Raw genomic sequence first — 21,429 nt, forward strand, 5'->3', positions numbered from 1 at the left:
ATGTTTTCGCTTACTATCAAGGATCATTGGAACAGAGCGAAATGGGATGGTTGAGTGAATGCAGTCTTGTTCTAGTGGTGCCATTTTTATCGAGTATTTTGCGGCCTATTATGGTACTTTGACTTTGCGCGGTTAATGTGCTGCATATGTTACCAATTAACGAATTACGCAGGCAACTAGCTCATGGACTTCTGGAGAGAAATAAACATGGGTCCTATAACCTTTTTTTGGACCAAAGGATAAAACACGATCTGGCACTAAAAGACCAATTCATGAATCCTAATTCTATGCTTTCAAAATTTCTACAATACAGTGTGAAAAAAAAAAGAATTGATTTTTGTATCTCATAACCTCCGAAAGAAGAAAAGAAATTATTAGTGCAGAATTAACCATTCGAAAATCCCTTTTACAATATTCCCCATCACTTTCCTCTCATCGGGATTTTTGAAACAGCTTTTTCCAGACGGCTGTCAAAGAAATTGATTTTCAAATTGGTTTAGGGATTTCAACGGCTTGTTTTAAATTTCCTTTTGACTTGAGAAGCGCGTTGATCCACATGGTAGAACCTCAAAAAATCGGACCTCGCCCAATGGGGGTAAACAAAACCGATGGATTAGGTCACCTAAGCTGGGCTTACCAACTTTCGTATTCTAGGTACGCCCTATTCCCCCAACGGCGTGTTCTAAAAACTTGAGTTCGGAGTAATCTTTCAAAGTTTGCCAGCTCTTACCCACGTGGTCTGGCTATGTTCTCATCTCCGCTTTTGTTCCAGATTGGACCACTGCCATGATCGGATGTGCCGGATTCGTCTCGATTATATTTCTATCGCTCCTTCGTGAATAAACCCAATCTCAATCTGGACCTGAAGGTCTTTCCACTTAAGTTGGAACGCACCTTCCTTGACGTTGGGAAAGTGGGTGAGAAGTGCATTCGTGTCCCACAGTTTGATTGAGGCTTAAGAACCAAAGGAAAATGGAGTGAGAATTTGGAACCAAGCACAAATTAGAAGCGAAACCATCTACCAATAATCTCCATGCAATGAATGAAGCGAATCTGACTTGGCTAGCGTGACATTTCTTGAATACGAGAGACGTGGGCAACGTCAAAGGCAGACTTATTTTCCCCTGCATCAACATTGAAGGTAAGGAAAGGCCCATCTTTTTTGGCACATCCGTGATGATCCGTTCCGTGTCTCGTTCGATTCTGAGATCAATTTTCTCGTTATACAACCAATCATTTTGCTCGACTGGTCGGCTAATGCCCATTCTCAACCTCTGCTCTCGTCTGATCCTCGATTTGGTCCTATCAAAGCACTTGTAACTTTATGATGATCATCATCATCAACATCAGCATCATAGTAATGAGGCCTTTGACCTTGGAGTCCGTGATTGTGCTCGCCTCTTGAGCATCAAGCTCGATCTTCTCAATGGAATTCAGGAAAATTGGCGGGTTTTTTTGGAGCCGCTTTTTTTCGCTAGTGAATTATTCATTGGCACACTTGAGTGGACCTCACTTTGCCACTTGTCCCTCTCTCTGTCCACACTGTTCAAGGATCTTTATATCTGGAAGGCAACTTGGAAACGACCTAATGGTAAAAGTTTCTTCATTCTCACCATATCCGGGCATTGGTACCACTTATTTTGGGAATGAAAGAGCCACGTGTCGTCGTCGTCGTTGTTGTTGTTGCTGTTGTTGTTCCTCTTCTCTCACTTTGGTAATCTGAGTAATTGGAACATATCACCTTGGCCTTGAAAACAGCTGTCCATGTTCCATTTTCTTACCTCCATCTACGCCATCAAGGTCAATCAAGTTATGAAATGGCCTCGACGTGCCCACAAAATCCTTCTGGATACAAGCCGTGCTCTTTGGCTTCTGCTCTTCCCTTGGACCAAATCATATTTTCTCCACCGACATTTAGGTGTCTCGTATTTTGGGCTCATCTTGCCATGATAAAGTGTTGGTTTGGAGGCATTTTTTGCACCATTCCTCTAGACCCCGATGAAGTAAGGTCGTTGTTCAAAGTAAGGTTATTCTCCGGGCCGTAAAAGGACTTTTGGATGACATAAATATGACGCACTAACCGCGATTTTCCGACGGAACATATAAATTGGTCCATCCCTCTCGTATATGTACCAGCCTGTATGTCCCCTAGCTCTAAAAAACCAAATGCTGCCCGCCAAGTTTGCAAATCCAACAGCCGCTTCGGAACCTTATGCAGTGGATTTGGTCCACCAGATCGGCAATTTCGTCGTATTGAAGAGCTTCTCCAAGGTCAATTGGAAAAGGCCTGTCGTGACTTTGATGGCAGAGCCCTTTTCCATGTGCGTGCCATAGCATTCTGCTACTCATACTATTGCTTTTACAGTACGATGTGCATACCACGATATTTCTACTTGAACATGGATGGTCTTTGTGGCCTAATGATTTGTCTGCATGTCTAGGATTGATTCCCAACCAGCCTCATCTCAAGTTGTCGAAACCCGATCATTACCAGGGGAATATACCTGCTCTATTATTCCGACAATGCCATACTGGAACAAGGCTGGAACCATTCACAGAGAAAGAGAGGAGAGGGCACCAAACAAGACGATCTCGTCTATTTTGGGGAGCGAATCTTTGAGAGCGGAAATGTGTTCTGTCAGAGTCTCTTAGACTTCTAAAGCCAACTGAGATATCATCATGGCAGAAGTTATCAAGAGCAAAAAAAGTATTCATTGGGCAGACACGTGGGTTTTGGGCTTGGCCTTCATTCTAGCTTCCCCCGTCAAATGGGGCGACCTTTGGTTATAGCGGATTTCTTGTGCTCGGTCGACAATCATCTCTGATAAGATTAGCTGGGAAGGGATGCATCCCCATCTCAAGGCCATTCGCTCTCTTGGAAGCCCCATAATATTTCTTCATTATTCCATTGTTATTGTCACCATTCACACTTGTAGTCTTACCTTCAATACTCTACGCGCAACTGGCTGGAAAACGCACGAACAAGTCGGATATGACATGTCACCTTCCAAAATAGCGTCACACCATTAAGTTGGTGTGAAAATGGTAATCCACTTTTGAGGCTTACTCACCGTCAGCAGGTATGCAGAGTGCCTAACTAAAGGCACTTCATTCATCCAGGGGCACAGTTTCATTTGTGGCATTTTGGAAGATGGAAAGAAGGAAATACAGCTATAATTATGTTTCCCGGTGTCTGAAGGGATATTAGCTTTATCCAACCAGCTCCTCTGACGACTATTCAGAACTACATTTTTCGGGATTGGTAATGGTAACGGGTTTCAATACTGAGCTTCGCAATAGTAAAGAATATTGGCTTTGTCTGATTGACTCGCTAAAGACAGATGTACATGCAGTGACTTGAGCAAAAAAGGTCATAGGGACATTAAAATCTAAAACTGGATTGGGCAATGGACAGTCCACGCAATTTAGATTGTTTTGCGTGTACCTGGATGAATGTTCCTGCTTATTTCGAATTCCTTGCAGAGAGACGGAGATTGATCAATCATAAAAAATGAACCATTAAAAGATTTGGAAAACAAATCGCTTGAATTGAACTATGATATGAACCACTCAATGTACCCCAGAATCGACTGTATCTGTTGGTCATGGCTTAAGACTGTTCTATGCCAAATATTAAATGCTCTGTTCAAAAATTGTATTCCAATACACCATTGAGACTCCGAAAAAAGCACATAAACTGGGTTACTACGAATTCGATCACTCAAGGTTCAAAGTTGAAAAAGCATACATGACTCTCTAATATTGAAGGAATTCACAAGAATAAGGGTGAGTTAAGGGACGTGAAGCCTTTCCTAGGCCTTCCTACTCTAGTATCCACCCCGATTTGGACCTTATCCCGTGCTTGCAAGATCAGACGTGTCAATGAACTTGACCGGCACTATGTGTCATTTGTGAATGAGCTAGTCAATGAAAGCTGGAAAAGTCACCAAAGATAGACTCCGCTGGAAGGTAATCCATGATAGAAGCACCTGCCTCAAAAGGAGTACAAGTAAAAACAGGATGGGTTTTCATATGACACAACGATGGAACAACCCATAGGAGTACTTTCAGCGTTTCTAGAAAGCTTCCAGACCCAAAGCTGGACCTAATGGAACACAAAGCGAAGAGACCGGACGTGGTGGTTAACATGGTTTCCTAGATTCTCGAAGAAGGATTTCAAGGCAAATTCCACATCTACCCATAGGGAATGAATCTGATACTGGACTTGATGGTCCCTATTGGAAACATGTTTGGATCGCTTGCACCTCGCATCCCAAAAAAGTGCAAAGCTTTTCACGTTATCAATTCATACTAACGGAAGATGGAAGAAGAGCCAATGAGTTAGGAACTGTGACCTCTACTCGATTCCCAGGAATTCTTTGTTCGTCCACACATGTGCAAAAATGATGTTCCACTTCCCTCTTGGAATATTTATCGTCATATATCGCCCAGTGCATGTGCAGCATATGCATTATACAGTAAACCTTTTTGAGCCACCTTGACGAAAAGAGTACATGGCCATCCTTCAAATCATTAACAGCCTCAGATTTCAATGATATATCGCACCCTACATCAATCAGACTTTCACATACTTTTGTGAAACCAGAATTGGTCCAAGAATGCCGAATTACCCTGAGAAGCCTCCGCCACGTTAGGTTAGTATGATCGACATTTTGGCTCTAAGGGAATCGAATGAAAATTCGAACTCGTTGCATTGCATTTACTGATATCATATCGGGCAAGCCATTTCTAAGACTTACCCGTTACAGTCACCCACTCTCTGGACACCCTAGTGCAAACTAGCTAATTTAGGGTTCTTTTTGACTTTTGGTTCTAATCAATTTCAACGTACAATTTCCGGCTGGCAGACTTATATCGGTTAATTTTGAAATGTAATTGATTACAAGTACATGGGCTACCGATGCAATTAGTTACAATAGCAATTACTCGGTTTGCAAATGCCATTAATTGCAATTACAAATACTATGGAATTTTGGTTATCCTTTTTATTACATTCAGTCGTGTAAAAATAGATTCATGTAAAACTGTCATGAATCAAATCAAACTGTAATTCTCATTTGCAATGGGAAATTTTCAATAACATCGTCAGAATTGGAACTATCTTTGATGTTAAGATTGATTGATTCCAAAAAATGGGAATTTTGATATTTGTTGTGATCTCAATGGCGTGATTGTATGCAGATAAACTCGAACATAACCATTTTGCACTTTAACTCTACGGGAAGCTAAATCTTTTTAAACAGGTTGAGTAATAATCAAAATAATTTTGTTCGGAGAACTGCCCACCAAAGAAGTGCCAAAGTTTCCATCTACAGGCTAATTCTCGACATAGCTAATGGCAACCCTGAATAACACCAAGCAACTAACTTGGCCAAAAGGGAGGGATATTCGAAAAGTGATCAGACTTTCCGAGGATACTTGTTCTTGTCCAGTATTTTCATTTTGGTTATAATCGCTCTAAAATATATCTCCGACAATAACTTCCAAAAACTTCACCCAATGGTCTAGATTTTTCTAATGCTTAATGGTACTCCAAACAAGGCAGATTGAGAGTTATTGGTCCAGTCTGAACCCTCGAGTGTCTACCTCGAAGAATGGAAGATTCTAGGGAACTTGGAAGCACCACCCTTTCATTTAAAATCCATCCGATATCCAATCTAAAGCGTGGTGGCCTCCTCCTCCTCCCCCCCAGACGACGGATTTGGGTGCTCTCCGTTCCAATTTTGATACGCTCGATCCAGCTCTGATCCTTGGGTCTTCTCCACCCTTTCCTGCATACCTGATTTCCTTAGCTCAATCATTCTCGTCTGTCTTCTTTCTCTCTTAAGATGGGTGAAGGACACAAAATGATCCATTAAAAAGTGCTAGCCAAGATTCCTCTCCCTCGCTCCAGGTTGGGTTGGATGAGGCTCAATGAAAAATGTCTAGTAATCTATTTAAGTGGGCTTATCTATGTGGGAGAGAAAGGGCCCTTTCCCTAAATATGATGGCTTTAGGGTCGCCTGCCAGACGCTTGGCTTGGAGTGGTACCATACCATGTGGTATTGAAACGTAAGAGCCCAAATCGTGTGAATGTGGATATGAAGCTGTTTCGTCTGGGTCTGTTCCGTCGACGAATGGAACCGCATTCGTTTCTACCACTTCCCAAGTTCCACGTTCCACGATCCAATGAGGACCAATCGTGCTCAGTCAACCATATGCTCTAGCACTTGTGCTTTTAAGAGTCTGGTCCCAACTTTTCAAACGTGTGACAAGAAAACCCCCATCAATTAGAGAAGAAGCTCTAGAAATCCATCCTTTGGAGAAAGGTCGATCTTTCATGGTGAAGGTGATGGATCCAGCTAGTTTTCCATTGGACCCGGTAGAAAGTTTTTAATCCAGGGTGCTTCGGTATCCGAACCTGTCTTTGCTGAGCATTCTAAAAAGATGCAAACTTGCTCAATTCTATTCAACATATTCTGTCCTCTGTCCTTTTTATGTCTAATGGAACATTCTCTGAGCTGATTTGACAAGAGAGAAGCTGAATGTGGAACCTCATGTTTTAACCACCCAAGGCACAATTCTTTAATGAAATCCATTTGAGTTATTTCTCAAAAGTGGGGCGCTAGGGTCCTCTTGCAGTCCTCTTCCTAAAGGGGGTTAATGAACGCCATTAATCGGTTCTGTTCTTGCCGAAGGAATTGGAATTGCATTACGAAGTCATGGGATCTCGAGAAATTTGAAACCTCACTCGGCCGATCGCCATTAGAACTTGATTCTTTCTTTAACTAACTCCTTTAAGTGGCGGCCGAAAAGGAAGGCTTTACTCTGGCTCACTTGAGCTCTATTGCCACTTGGTCCATGAAGTTTTTCCCCCTCGAATCTACTACTCAAGTCCATAATAAGCCTTGGAGGTTCCAGCTGATTGCTATTGGGCCTGAAATCTCCTCGTTTGTTCAACGTCCATCTATCTAATCTGCCAATCATTTATCCCTGAAAAGAGAGTGACTATGATCCTTCCCGAGGTGGAAAAGAGTAGTTCGAAAACGGTGAAGGCATTGCTGCACGCGGCGAATGTCCCACTTTTTTTGAAAGATTGAGTCTGGAAAGGACTTCCTTTTTTGCTCGAAGGCGGAAAATGGATCAATGTATGAATGAATGCTGGAAAGGGTTGGGCTCAGAGAATGTCCAAAAGTGTCCTCTTGTCCTTCCGAGCCCAGACACCAAATATTTGCTTCGATTCAAAAGGAACCATCTAAAACTTTTGGGTACGTACGTGAAACGAAGGCTTGGACCTTGGTGAGGTCAGTTTTATTGACTTCGAACTCTCCATAATCTGAGCCGCATACCCGTGGGACTAACAGACTGGTCGCCCAAGCACAAAATGAAAGGAAATCCACTTTTGAGGAACTTGAAAGATGCATGGCAAAAAGGGGACGAACGACCCCTCCCTCTAAATCACAATTAAGAACCCCTTAAACGTGAGCCCAAAGAAGTACTTGAGAGTTGAGGCTGATCAGAAAAAGAAACCTTGCCCACAAATCATTTTAAGTGCTCACATATCTCAGGGACCATTAACTCTCCTGCAGATGGAACATCACCAGGAACCGGTGAAGAAGCTGAGGCGGAGGCCATGCTACATTAGTAATAGCCCGCTTTTCTTCCACTCCTATGACATTTCCTCTCGGATGTGGACCAAAGCGGCATTAATTGGCCGTCCAGGTTCTTTGGGAACATTCAGAATTGGCACACAGGCAGTCTCGGCAATAAAAATTCCCACTGTAACCCACCCATTGAGAATCAGCGAGTGGAAAAGTCAAGATCTCCCTTCTCAAGTGGAACACTCTCCGATCAGGAATATGTGCGCTTTGTGGTTCATGATTGTCACCCTCTTGAGCGAGAACTCGTACGAAATTCAAAACCTTGGCCGAACGAAAAGTGAACAGCTCGAGCATTTGGGGGATCAGTTTCCAAAAGTTGTTCCATTAACTCGAACAATTCAAACTCTAGGGCATGAATTGAACTTCGTCTGGTTTTTTAAGGCAAACAGAAAAGGTTGTTTATTGTTGTTCCATCAAGTGTTGTTAAAGTTTCAAAAAGCTTCATTATTTACCTATCTTGGGTTAACAAAGATGCTTATCCTAAGAAATAATACGGAACAGTTGCTGACGTGACGAGAACGATGATGATCAAAGAAAGGCAAACGAAGTTGAGGGGAAACGGGGGGAGGGGGAGGCGGGGGTACGAGCCCAATCATGGAACAATGGGGGTGGGGTAGCTTAGAATGTGGTAGGAACTTGGGGATAGATGGGCATGAATAGACCGAGCAACTTTGAATGTTTTTCTGAATGGTTCGTCAATGAGTGACTTGTAATTGTCCTCGTCGTGCATTTTCCCACCTCTCTGTTGAATCCAGTTGGTGCTCATAATGCTCAATGAGATTGCTAGTATTTGAACAGTTCCACCTTCAGTGAGCAGGGGTGAGAAAAGGGGTCCAACAATAAAAAATGGATTCTCATCATCCATGACGAGAAAAGGTTTACTTGTTTTATAACTCAAAAAGATAATACACAATATACGTTTTAGGGTGAAGTTATAGTCATTTCCTTACGTATTTACTTAAACGGCTTTCTAAGAGGTATTCCAGGGGGTCCATCTGACCAGTTTTGTGTCTTGCAGATTGTGGATTGTTTTTTGATAGGGCACCCTGGTAAACTTTTCGCAACCGAAAGGGCATTTTCATTTCATATGATTGAAAATTCTTTCTCCTTAAAATATCTTCTATATAAGTATGAGTTTGTTTGATTCAAGAACCATTGTAATGGTTGGAATTTTAGTACAGTCGTATTTTGTGTATGAGTTAAAGCATTTTGACAATGCCGTTCCTCTGACCAAAAACATATTTTTTTTGGGGCATTAACATCTTTTATAATTCAGTACAAATTGAGCACACTAGTAGTTTAAAGGAACCTCTCGTGATAAACAAGTTTTCCACTCAAGTCAGTCATCGTAACTAGCAGTTATACTGTCATAATATAGTATAGTATAATAGTATAGCAGTCATAACTGCTGGTTATAATCTTACAACATTCATTTTTTTCATTTGGGTGCTGGGGTCGGATAGTGAAACCGTTTCCGTTGTCCGGATCAGATTGGTTCTCCGTCTGTGGGTGTGGTTAGGTTCTAAAAGTTTCCTTGGGAAAGGTCGGGAGGAGAATCGAACCGGGGACCTCACTCATGCTAGGAAACAGCATTAACCATTCACCACGTCTTCGCCCTCGGCCATTTGATGGGCAAAAAATGGAAAAAATGCTTCAAACTCATTTCTAACCATCCAGGTCCATGGCTCAGCTTAGTCTCGGACGCTCGGTTCAGTTGTAACAAAAAAAACGGAAACTATCTCAACTGATGTGCGTCGGCACCCTTCTTAGTTGACCTTAATTCAACTGCAAACCACCCTCCACCAATTTGTCTAAAGAAGGATTCCAAGTTCCAACCCTGTTTTTTGCGCCAATAAGTTGAATTAGCTTTTCGTCGCTCTCACAGATTAGGAATCAAGTCAACTTATCATCTGAGCTCTAAATATTCCAAAAGATAAGGAACACATACAGTTTCAGTACCTTTTATCGAAAAAGATTTTTTTGGTTTAGATAGAATTCATTTTAGAATGAAATGGTGCTCTTTGTAAGTGAGACTTATCCCCTTATTTTCTTTCCATCAAAGAAAGAAACAATTGGAAGTCTAAATGCTGCTCCATTTTAAGCGGATTTTAACGTGGGCCCAATCAAACGAAATGGTACGCAATTGATAATGAACACCAAAACTGATATGCATACAATATCAGCGAAAACATCATTTTGGCATAGGCAATTTTGACTCGATTGTTATTGAATGATGTGCCCGAGTTTGAATTGGACCCTATTTCCCAAGAACTTACTCGTTGGGTGAGATGGCATGGGCGCCTTCTCAATCGTGAGAATGAGGTCAGGATTGTCAATCTGATTGTGAAAGAGTGAGTGGGACATGGTGGAAATTCCCTCTTGATCCGGAGGAGGCACCAAGATTTTTGGGTCAAAAAGTTGAAGGGCTTTTTACTGTTACACCTTTGTTGACACAATTGCTTTTCCAGGTTTGCCATTTTCTTGAAAGGGGTCCCAGCCTACTCATTTTCTTGTCCATAAGACCCTTAACAGCGTTGAAGTACCCCTTGGATTAAGGACAACTTCCTCGTCTGAAAGAAAGGACTACTGAACCTCGGGGCTTTTCTTTTCATATGCATGCCTGACTTTGCAAGATGTGCCAAATGGTGCTCTAACCATTATCTTGTAGTCTTTATCCACTCGTCTAAATTCATTGGCAACCCTGAGAGGGACCGAGCGTCGATTCCGTTTGTGCGAGTGTCTCCTAACAAAATCGGTCCCAACTTTTCTTGTTCCAATCCAGTTCCTCATTCGCAAGAGAGAAAGTTGTTGGCGTGCCAGGAAATTTTCCAAGTCCATGATTTCTCTCGGCAAGGAAACTTGACAAACACACGAGATCCTTTGTCAATTTCTTGTCAGCTCGATCTCCTTGTCCAAGGAATGTATATGGCTATTTAGATGACCAAGGCCAATCGCTTTTCCAGGTCTACTTAGGTCTCGCAACGAAAGATATGATCCACAGCCAATTGGCCTGGCGTATGGAACTGTCTTTAGCATGAAGGAGAAAATGTTTAACCATCGTCTTTTGAACTTGACCTCGAGACCCTCCAGCAATATTCTTTCTTAGGAAATCTTCACTCAATCTCTTGTAAAAAGAAATACAATGATTCGGGATCCATGGAAATGAAAGACAGACATCAGATTTGCAGCTATAGAACGCTTAATTGAATCATGCCATTCTTGGAAAGACAGTTCATGTAGCTAGAGCATCGTTTATATGGTTTTTAAAATAAAATGAAGCTGGTCAATGTATCCTTGGTGTCTACAACGCTGGCCATCGAATGAGCTCTTTAAAGATCAAAGAAAGGTGGCCGAGTTTCCATTCCTTTTAACCATAGCTCAATAGAAAATGAAAGCAGGTTAGAGCGTGGAAGGACCAAGCTTTGACAATTTTAAGCAGAATTTTGCGGCAAACAGTGATTTTACAACGTAAAACAGCACCTTTATGGGGACACATTACAGGTCAAATAAAGTGTTCAAAAACAAAATAAAGGAAATGGAACCCAAAAAATAATTTCAAATCCAAAAATTCACAAGAACTTGAAACTTAAAATGAGGTAAAGTCATGAAAATGTCAAGTAAAAACATAAAAAACCGTTAAAACATATCCCAACTGAAAGTTTTTTTTAAATTAAACGTTTGGGAAGTAATCTCGTGTTAAACCCTGGACTTGACCCCTAAAAGTTTAGTTGGCGATCGCTCAAATGCGTAGGAAAATTATGACCCATGATGCTTTTATTTCATTGAGCGACAAGGGAACAGAGTAGAATTTCACAACGTCGTTGAATGAGCGCAAATGATAATTGAAAGCTGACCCTCTTCGGCTCAAAGTAAGTGGTAAGAAATGAAAAAGCAGTCAACAAAATATAATTTCATTTTCCAAAGTCTATTGACCGATTGCCCAAAGGAAACAGTTTTAGGGTGAATGAGTTGAAGCGTCACCATTTCAAAAGTTATGTTGAACCAAATGTAGTGCTGAAAAATTCCATTGAACTACAGTACATCAAGCTAGCTTTCAAACCCGTAAAATTCCAAATCTTCAAATTTCATTAAAAAATTTCGAAGATATTTGCCTATTCTTTAAAACCTTCTTTTACGATTCCTGTTTTGTGCTCATACACTTAAAACATTCACTCATAGTCTTACCAGACTTGCTGTATTCTCTACTATCGTATATCGGCTATAAACACACTTGGATTAGCTTACCTTCAAAATATTCTGCCCCAATTGACGCCGCAGAGGATCACAATTGGGGCCCCTGAAAAGATCAATAAAAGTGCGAACATAAAAAAGACATCAAAATGTGTTTGCCATGCTCTGCACCGGATCGAACTTTACTGCTAATGGCAGGAGTGATCCATGGACCAATGGGTCGATGTAGGTACTAGGTGGACCACCATGGTGTGTTTTGTCCTAATCATGGTGAATCCCCCTCCTTTACAACTACATGCTTTTACGAGCATGCATTCCTGTGTGCTTGGCAGGGTCCGTCTCTGCAGCCACATCGGGATTTGGCCCCATTCAGGGTATTGTACTTCAGCACAATGCCAACCGCTCCCATGGGCTATATAGTGGAGATAGTTGAGATCCATTTCATTCTAGACAATAAACATTTTTGGCCTTTCTTTCAATCTTTTTTTTTCTTTTACCGCTGAAACTTGCTCTTTTTACACTGAATGTGTGCCCCAATTCAAGATTTGGAACAGAGTGTGGCTGAAGGTTTCCGTGCCCTCCCACAGCTTCCTTGTGTGTGTGGGGAACGGGATCCATGGAATGTTTTGCAAACTAGGATCCTTTTGAATTTTTACGATCGTTATCTCGTTAGGAGGAACTCAAGTTTGAGTGAAAAATGTGTATTGTGCAAAGACCATCAGAGATCTTGTTCCAGTTCCATCGAAACGTGGAGCTTACTCCCTGGAACAGACGCCAACGAAAACGAGTGTTGGGCAATTTTGAGCTCGGCTGCTTGTTTTAGAGCTTACTCCCTGGAACAGACGCCAACGAAAACGAGTGTTGGGCAATTTTGAGCTCGGCTGCTTGTTTTAGGACCTTGAAGAGTGATTTATCCACTCAGGGAGCGTTGGTTCAGGCTCCTCGCCGTTCAAATGTAGAATGAAGGCACATAAAATTTGAATAGAAATGCCCTCAGACCTCTTTGGACGTTGTTTGGAAATTGAAATCCAAACCCATTGCAAGATTTTGCCATTGGGTCTTTTAATGACACGTGGAGCCTGTTGGAAAAGGCCATAAAACACTGCAGGGACAACGGGGCCAAGTTTGACATTTCGGATAAGATCACGATAGCTCAAACCTTTCCACCTTTCAAGTCAACAATCGCCCTAAGCGCATTGCCGCCATCGACCACAACAAAGGAGCACTGACATGTGGGTGATGGAGAACGCCCAAAGCGGACTTCCAAAAATATTGGGGCTCAAGCCCTTTTGAATGGAACCATCCAAACTGTCAAGACCCATTGGTTACAAAAAACGAACTTACTAGAACTACGGTACATGAAAGCTTCATAGCGAAGCGAGATGTTTAGTAGCGAAGGTTCCCTCTCTTAAAACGTGTGCTCACTGACCCGATGAAGGCTTGGAAGTCAATCCAAGAGCCAGGCGAGGGTCTTTGAGACGGAGAAATTGAGCCATATTCCACCCTTCCAACCTTCATGCCATAGCATTTCATGAACTGCAGTACAAAAGTACTTCCTTAGTCTGTGCTTCGATGAAATATCCTGACAATAATGTTTGCTATTTCTAAAATGTTTTTTTTTCTTACTTTCGGAATCGTGGAATTGAGATCAATATATCATTTATGAGCCAGATTAGGCATGGGGTTGGGATTTTTAGGGAGATCCCTTAATCTTTTATGACGATTAGATACACTTTTAATAATACTATAAGAGAATAGGTTACTTTGAAGTTCCATATGACCAATCAGACATATTATAAATGTTTGTACGCGAAGATTGTTTTATGTACTTTGAGCGATCAATTTCCAAAGGGTTCGGTTCCCTATCTAATAATGTCATCCCAAGGAACAAGAAGTAGCCTTGAGCAAATGGAAACGTCTTTTCTCTAAAACCCTTGGGAGCTCAGGTATCATGAGAGCTTCGAAGATTTCCCTTGTTCCATCATTTTTTTTCGGCTCAGGCGGATCAGGTTATCTTCCGATATTTCGTTATTTCAAGGCGACTGGATCAAGAGCTTTCCCAATCACTTTGGCCATGAAGTGGAAATAATGGGTTGGTGGGGGACAAAACCCTTGAAACCTCTGGAGTCAATCTAGAGAACTCGTCTCTTTGCTTGTAGACCTCTAAATGAGGAAAAGGCTACATAAGCACTAAAGTAAACATTAGGTTGAAAGCCTCCTATTTTGATTTCCTTCAGGCAATATTTTAAGGGATGCCGGCTTGCCCAAACCTTGGAAGCTCGCAAGTTTGGCAGAGAGTTCTCTGTAAAAAATTGACAAACCCGAGTTTAGCACGAGATGTTTACTATTGGCCATTGCATCCCAGTCCCAATCAAAGGCCGAGTGAAAATAGAAGGCTGCCTTTTTCCTGGCCCACTCATTGATAAGGGCTTGTTATCACGTTGTTGGTGAGCCTTTTACTGTTCAAGGTCTCGGACAGATTAACCAGAAACCCTGCTCATCTCGTTGTGGCATTGATTCCTTCCAATCTAAGGCAGAAAACAAACAGAAATAGAATTGCCCTTCGTTCTTCTCTCATCCCGTGACCATTTTCGGGATGCGTAAAATACATGGACAGAAAAAGATGACTAGTTTGATTTGACAAACCTGACACATTTTCAGTTTTCAACCGAACCCCGTCATAAACGAGGCCTTTATTGTTTTGAAGATCCAAACTGCCCTTATAACCTGAATCCACAAGACCGTGTTTTTAACGAATTCCAATTGTTAAAATCCGCACTTGTTTGGCTCCACCTTTCCATCCCTTTCCCAATGTTGTTGTGGAACACAATTCAAATCAAGGCAGAGACGTACTCTCTAGAGTGGCTTGCTATGAAGCGTGTTCCAATTTCTTCTCCAATTTTGCAGTGGTCCATCGGAAGTAGGCGACCACAAAGGGATCTCTTGGTATTCAGTAATCACTAAGAAATGCCCTTCTCTCCTACCCGCAAACGTGCCTTGTCCATGTCCGTGTTTTCCGAACCAGGAGGAGACCCAGGAAATCCATCCGATTTAATTACCGTCATCCTCATCGTCAACTGTCTCAGACGAAGACATGGATTAATCCTAAAAAGAGTTCTTGGCAGCTCACTTTGGGCCATGGCCTTGATCTTCTCGGTTGGCGATGAATGAATGGTCTGTCTAATCAGATGTCATCTAGTATGTTTCTCCGGCTCATTACCACCGATCCTCCCCAGATCGCCGCTCCTATCTTCTTCATGCACTTTAGATTCTGACTTGTTCCAAGTTCTACATGAGTGATGGGTGGCAATTAGGGAAACTGTTCTCATACTACTACTTCCCCCAAAACTGCAGTGGTTGTTCGGGGGAGATTCCTCACGGAAAACTTCACGGGAAACAGAACCCTCGGCTTCCATTGGACTGCAACAACAACAACAACAACAACAACAACAACAACAACAACAACTGTAACAGCAGCACGATCTTGTTCTAAAGTTTGCATCCAAACCATCCAGCTATCTCATTTTAACCTTCTGGTGGAGTGGAACAGCCGCAAGCCTTGCTTGTTTTGTGGATCTCGGGCCAAGCCCTTGGGCATTTTGAAGCCTTCGTCTTCGTCTTTAATCGTACGTGTTCTTGCACCATCAGCTATAACGCTCCTCCGGGAAACCTTGTCTCATACCTTTGAAGTCGTGGGGCATATTGGTGTTAGCCAATACTCCATCTTGTTCCAAACGAAGGATAAGAAAGAGTTCACAATATGCTTGTCGCATGCTGCTCTCTCGATATGCTTATCCCATCCGCAGCTTGAAAAGTTCTATGGCATTGATTTCTATCATGTCCAACTACTGTTTCTGTTGAAGCATGTTCAAAGAACTCACGTGAAATCTTTCATTTCTCCCGCGCTCAAGCCTTAATCACCTGTACTATTAGATTAGAGAGACGCATTCTCGAATCAGTCTGGCGTCCTAACCCATTGATTGCAGCATCATTCTGAAATACATACAGTAGTACTTCTTGGTCTTACATTGAGCGAATGCATGGAGCCTACTGCTGCATACCACTTAGGCGAAGTGTCCTTCATCATGCTATTTACTTTGCCAAGGACCTTGACGACTATGCATAGAAGTCCATTGAAAAGGGACGGGATCTGTTCTCATTGGTTCATTCTTTTCTGGGCCGGTAAAGGTGGTAAAATGAAAGCTCCAAAGACGAAGCACTCTTATGGTAACCGCAGTGGATTGAGAACCCCGACTTACTGTCAATACCATCTTGGTAGATGGATTGTAGGCGTGAGGGTGTGGTTGCGCTTATGCTTGGCATGTGAATAGAGAATGGATCAATTCGGCTCTTTTTTCCCTTTGGATATTATCATGTGCAAGAAAATGACGGATGTGTGCGGAATATATCCTCCTATTATTTGCGTTTCCCTTCCCATTCGAGGAGGCATTCACACATGTTATCGTTGGGACAACCTTTACCGGGGTGGACATAAGGTTGATTATAAGGTTAGTGTGGAAAAAACTTTGATGTAATTGGAACCAGTTTGAAAACTATTTTCTGGTGGTCTTTGAGCAAACTTTTCAAAGAAAAAACTGCGCTTATTGCTTTTTCATAGTATTAAAGATTGTTTTGTAATTTCCAGAATTCAGAACACAAAAACTTTTCTCCATCGTAGCCTATAAATAGCTTTATTATTTTGTTATAAACATTCCATCTTGAACTACAGAGGATAACACTAGGGGTAAGATCATCCACATAAGGGACAATTATACGTAGCAATAACTTAAAGCTGAAATGTTGAACTTGAAAAAGTCGGCACTCCATGTCTTTTAAAGAGGTGCTCAATTTACGCACATGATGTGCTCCAGATTTGTGTGTGGTAACACATCTTTCCATTCTAATTGATTTGTCATTGGATGCCGATTCTGGATTTTATGGAACCAGAGGTCAGTAGGGCAATACCCAAACTAGGTCATGAGGACAATGGGCCGGCTAAATATTTTCATTCCATTTGTTTTGCCAAGGATGCGAGCACGAACTGATCCTCTCGATAAAGTCATCAAACACGGTGGATGCAAATTGCCAACATGGATGCACAAGTGCATGAAGGAACCATTTTGTTCGCACCGAGGGGTGCAAATCATTAACACAATGAACAGATTGTTGGGTACTCCACAATGAGAGCAAAAGAGGGACCTTGACGAAAGGACCCAAAGAGACAAAGTGACCCAGTTCCCTCCCTCTGATTTCCCCATTGCCCTAGTCACCCACCCACCCAAGTTCGGCTTGGGCGCTCGATCTGGAAAGCTTGTTCCACAACGAAACGCCAAACAATTTGGATCCTTCCCCTTCTCTATGTAATGGTCTTTCCAGCTACTTGAATCCAGCACATTTTTGCTCGTCATCATTTTCATTGGATGCCTTTTTATCCCGTCAATGAGCGGCCATGACTTGTTCAGTTCATCCGGGTGGAACACTTTAATTGAAAGTCACAAGTCCTCTCTTCATGAAACACACTCTTCAACCTAGTGACGAGCGGGGCTCTCAAGCTCATTATTCATAGTGAAAAAGTTGCCCTTGGGGACGGGGGACTTCATATCTCAGATCTGTTGTGGGGAGTGAAATATGGCCACTGCTTGACTTGGTTGCAATCCAACTTGTAGTGATGTTAAGAGACCCATTGGCTAATTGGGGTGCACTTATCTCAAAGACAAGCCAACGAGTGGCGACCTTGGCTTGTGAAGCGCTTGGAAGAGTTGGACGGGAGGATTAGGATGAAATTGTTTATGGTCAAAAATTGTCCCTTAAGTCCCAAAGAGCTCTTCCGATGGATCTCAGAATGAGTATGCTATGTGATTTAGATTATCGGTGAACGCACTATCAAATTGGCTCAATACCACAATGATACTTGCTTAGACAAGCAGGTAAAATGAAATAAATGTCCAAATTCAATGCAGATATAGTGCGGTTTGGCTGGGCTTGTTGTCTTTGATTTTACTCCATGGAATAACGTCAGTTGTTCATGAACGCAGTCACTTGACAAGCCCTATTCATTTCTTTAAGCAAAAACCCTGCATGACTCATTATTTGCCATGCCAACCAGTTGATTAAAAAACTGGGAATTTGTTCCTTAAAATGCAAATTCACGAAGTAAAAGAGAATGGCCACAAAATGCACATTAAAGGAGCGCAAAAAAGGACAACACACGGAAATTGTTTCCATGTCAACTTCAAGGTATAATTTCTGTGTGCTGGTTGTGTAACGCTTTGTCAATAGCTGAACAAGGTCAATAAACATTGGTGAGAATGAAAAAAAAAGGTCCAAAATCGGTATGCCTCGCCCTGGCCCTAATCAGCGCAAACGGCGTTATTTGTACGCTCATTTCCGTTTGGTGCAATGCCAGAATCCATTGACCAACTTCCGAGTTCCAACGCCAGGAAATACTTCCCTTTTGCCACAAGAGCAACTACCGGTTTTGAAAATATCTATAAAAAACAACAACGGAAAATGCAACACATTCGGCTTTTGTTGAATGTCTAACATTTTGCATTTTCCAGTGAGAAGTGAGCATCAAATAACAAGTTGCCATGTCTAGTTGTTAATAAAGAGCAATTTTGAGACCACATTGATAAGGACGCCTTGCAAGCATATCAAGGTACAGAACAATTTTATGCTATTTTTCTTCATTTATCCGGTGAATGATTTGAGGGTGCATGGGCTTGTTTTTCCTTCTCAATAAGCACAAATAGCCTCGAGTCAGAAAGTTCGACAACCTCATGGGATATATTTAGATCTTAGGGCACAATTGTACTGTCTTCTTTCATAGTTATGCACACACTTTGAGCTCGGGTAAATTCCAACCTTTATCATCTGCAAGAAGAGCCTTTTATGCATCTCCTTGAAAAGTTAGGCGATGAGAGCTTACTAGACTTCAAATAATTACAACCAGGGATGGGCATTGACAACTTAGAATGCAGCTTTGTGAGTTTTCTACCCTTAGAAGAAAAAGGAAGCATACGAACTCAATTTTTGTCACAACTTTTTGATGGAACGGCTTTAAGGTCTTATTTCATTACAATAAATGTTTTGAACTTTCATGTAAGATCGACAATAATGTTTCAAAGAAACTTGAACAAAAATAGTTTTTTAAAGGCAAGAACATTAAATTTCAATTCAAAAAATAATCTGGCTTCAATCATAAAAACCATTAAAAGACGTAGGTCGTGAAATGAACCCTACAATACAAATTGTAACAAAACGAAGATGTTAGACAGTTGCATCAGTCTTTTACTCCAAAATGAAGCGGTAAATGGCTTAACAAATTTCTATCATCCACGAGCAATCATCATTGCTGAACAAATGAAAAACGAAATATACATTTTACATTCATGTCAAGAAAAAAATGCATTTTTTCCAGTCCAAGGGACAAAGTTTTCAGTTATAACAATGCCATTTATTCATTTCTTCAAATTGATAGGAAGTCACGATAATCGTGCCATGGTTACGTTTTATCTTAGTGCTTTTGCCCTGCTACCACAGGCGAGAATGCTAATGCTACATTTCTTAGGTTTTCTTTTCTTGATAGACACCCTGACCAACCACTGGATTATAAAATGTCGACAATAACTCTGTCGATTCAACCTCATTCAGCCACTCAGGCCCTGTTTGGGCCGCGGATCCAAATCCATAAATGGCAACCAGTGTGCCCACATCTTAAGGCTGTTCGTCAATTTTGCGCTTTTTGCGTCAAGTTTTTTGGAGAAAATTGAGACGGGCACTCAGGACTCCCATGTCTAACTTTGTATATTTATTCATGAAAAGATACCATGAGTTTTTTAAGGCATCAATGCAATTGGTCTGATAATGCAACAAGTGAAAAGATATGTTAGGATTGTCGTCCCATGACCACACTGAAGGGAACCTGATCCCTAGTTTGTCCATTTTGCGCCAAATTTTGCCTTATAAACAAGTCACTTTGTAAGGAACCAGCCCCTTCGAACAGTAGATGGCGGTACTTTTTGAAACTGAAACCGCCAAGTTAAAAACGTCTATTAGTGGAGGGACGTATGCATTTTGAGACAAATTGTGATCGCCCTTTCCCTTAGTCTGGAATAGTCTTAAGGTCGATTGTGTCTCTCATTTGCGGTCTCTCCACGTTTTGAGTTGTATTTGGACTATGAGACAAATTAGAGGCAAACCTGTGGTGAGAAAAAGCCATTAAAGTTGAAACCACCAACATCTGGTGCAGAAGTAAGTTTCTACGAGTTGGCCTCCCTTCAACTGCCAAGAGGCTTTCGTGCAATCTTCTGTGATGATGAATTGGCGACCCTTTCAAGGCCACAACGCCGTCTATGAAATCTGGCACATACCGTACACATAAGCTTGAGTATGAGGAACTATAGGACAACATGATGTGTCCTCAACAAGAAAAAACTTGGGCTACAAACTTTCTTCCTTTCTGACATTTTCAGGTATGTTTCTGAGTGTTCTTGTTGCTATGATTTTCCCGCTGTTCAAGACCAAGACCGGACTTTGAGGCAAAACTTGGTTTGCCCAAGAAACTTCTGCATGGTGCTTGTGAGTTGAATATTGAAAGCTGAAGAGCCATGACAACAGTTAAGTATGGTCTGAGGGAAATTCCCTCTGGATTTAAGTGGTTTTTCAATCATTTCGTTTGTATATCTATACTATAAAAAGTAAGAAACCTCATTTCCGCCAGATGTCGCTTTTCAACTAGTTCAAACTGGCCCCCTGGAAGATCAAGTCAGATCAGTTTTAGAGGCAAAACTTTTTAAAAAAATTGTTACTTTTTACCGACGCATTCATTGAGTAATCTAATGCAGTTCAAATCATCTTAGCGTACTGAGCTTCCAGAAATAACGTAAGGAGTTAAGTATGCTCTAGTACTAGGAACCTCAGAACATTCTCTACCTAGCACATAAGAGCCCAAACTGGTTTAGTTGCTGGATCTCTGTAAACAAACTGCATCCTATGAAAATACACGTGAAGAAATGCACTAGATTGGGCCTTAAGCAGCACGTTCCTTCAATGAGAATGCGTACGCTGGAGGTTTGTTCCCTAAAAGATCCGTGGTCAAGGAACATTGTCTTTCGAGATCTGACCAAAGCTCACGAAGCTCGGGTCTAAAACCTTGTAGATTAACAATGAATCTAGTTGCTTTCTCTGTCTTTGGTGCTTCCTGGCTTGGCTCGGACCACAATTGGATTGACCTCAGAAATGATGCACAGATCTCCGATGTCTAAGGGTTCCCAAAAGGCTGCCCAGGGTCAACTTTGATCGTTAAATCAACCTTGAACGAGAACCAGGAGGTGAGCAATCCATCGAGAGATTTGACCCAAAAATTGATCATGTTGATAATCATGCAAGATTTTTTTTCAAATGGCAGCCCTAATATTGGGAAGAAATATGTTTTCTTGGCAAAGGCATGATGAAAGATCATGGACAAGGGACTTGATTATTCAGGAGAGCGTCCGTGAAAGCACAGAAATGGCCTTGCAGCGACCACATGATAATCCCTATGCTGGCTGAACAAAGAAGACCTTCAGTACTGAGT

The 21,429-nt window shown here is 41.7% G+C and overlaps 2 protein-coding genes across 3 annotated transcripts in view; one reads left to right on the forward strand and one right to left on the reverse strand.

The window, feature by feature from the left end:
- The window catches only part of LOC131887673 (N(G),N(G)-dimethylarginine dimethylaminohydrolase 1-like), a 33,988-nt gene extending 22,067 nt beyond the window's left edge, over positions 1 to 11,921 (reverse strand). The window contains exon 1 of the mRNA XM_059236322.1: positions 11,907 to 11,921. The gene's annotated coding sequence lies outside the window, so the exon portion shown is untranslated. The remainder of the gene's footprint in view (positions 1 to 11,906) is intronic.
- LOC131887671 (band 7 protein AGAP004871-like) overlaps positions 1 to 21,429 on the forward strand; it is a 64,552-nt gene that overhangs the window by 1,403 nt on the left and 41,720 nt on the right. The window contains exons 1-2 of one of the 2 annotated variants that reach the window (XM_059236317.1): positions 19,998 to 20,241; positions 20,327 to 20,470. The gene's annotated coding sequence lies outside the window, so the exon portion shown is untranslated. Of the gene's footprint in view, positions 1 to 772; positions 1,142 to 19,997; positions 20,242 to 20,326; positions 20,471 to 21,429 lie in introns of those variants that run through there. The other variant, XM_059236315.1, reaches the window with a different exon arrangement.

The sequence above is a fragment of the Tigriopus californicus genome, chromosome 10 (genome assembly GCF_007210705.1).
Source record: "Tigriopus californicus strain San Diego chromosome 10, Tcal_SD_v2.1, whole genome shotgun sequence".
NCBI lineage: Eukaryota > Metazoa > Arthropoda > Copepoda > Harpacticoida > Harpacticidae > Tigriopus > Tigriopus californicus.